Below are 791 nucleotides of genomic sequence, written 5' to 3' on the forward strand. Positions count from 1 at the left end.
TCCAAAGTGTTGTAAAGTACGATTCTCGCATAGGGTGCGAGAGGTCCCGGGTTCAAATCCCTGACGTGCCCGGATTTCCTTTTTGCTTTCATCCGAAACGAGCATAAATATGTGCGCGAATCTTTTGGCTCGTCTTTCTTTTTCAGCAATCCAAGTCGTTTCAACAGCTTGATATTCGAGGAGCCATCGCCACTAGATTACGCGTCGCCATATCGTCGGAAGTCTCAAGATCACAATCACGCTCCATATTACGCGTGAAATGATTGCTTCAAAATCTTCGTTCGTAGACCGTTCAAAGTGCCCGCGAAATCCAAAATTTCAATGCGTTGTGATGCCCGACCCCCTCGTCCTTCCACGCTCATCACAATTAATCAGCACCGAGGTGGATAAACGAGTGTTATTTGCGGTTCTTCTTTTTTTTTTTTTACATTGAGCGAAGATATTAAGAAGGTGTATATATGCAGCCATGGTGAGAAGCCGTTGGCTCGTTGGTCTAGGGGTATGATTCTCGCTTAGGATTGCGAGAGGTCCCGGGTTCAAATCCCGGACGAGCCCGAATTTTTCTTTTTTTGCTTTCATCCGAAACGAGCATAAATATGTGCGCGAATCTTGTGGCTCCTCTTTCTTTTTCTGCAATCCAAGTCGTTTCAACAGCTTGATATTCGTGAAGTCATCGTCACTAGATTACGCATCGCCATATCGTTGGAAGTCTCAAGATCACAATCACGCTCCATATTACGCGTGAAACGAGTGCTTTAAGATCTTCGTTCGTTGACCGTTCAAAGCGCCCG

The 791-nt window shown here is 45.6% G+C and overlaps 1 non-coding gene across 1 annotated transcript; it reads left to right on the plus strand.

Annotated features, from left to right (window-relative positions):
- Nucleotides 1-482: 482 nt before the first annotated feature.
- TRNAP-AGG (transfer RNA proline (anticodon AGG)) lies at nucleotides 483-555 on the plus strand. The gene has a single exon. It is a non-coding gene; the product is annotated as a tRNA-Pro (tRNA).
- The last annotated feature ends 236 nt before the right edge of the window (nucleotides 556-791 follow it).

Source organism: Dermacentor andersoni, chromosome 1, assembly GCF_023375885.2.
Source record: "Dermacentor andersoni chromosome 1, qqDerAnde1_hic_scaffold, whole genome shotgun sequence".
Taxonomy (NCBI): Eukaryota; Metazoa; Arthropoda; class Arachnida; order Ixodida; family Ixodidae; genus Dermacentor; species Dermacentor andersoni.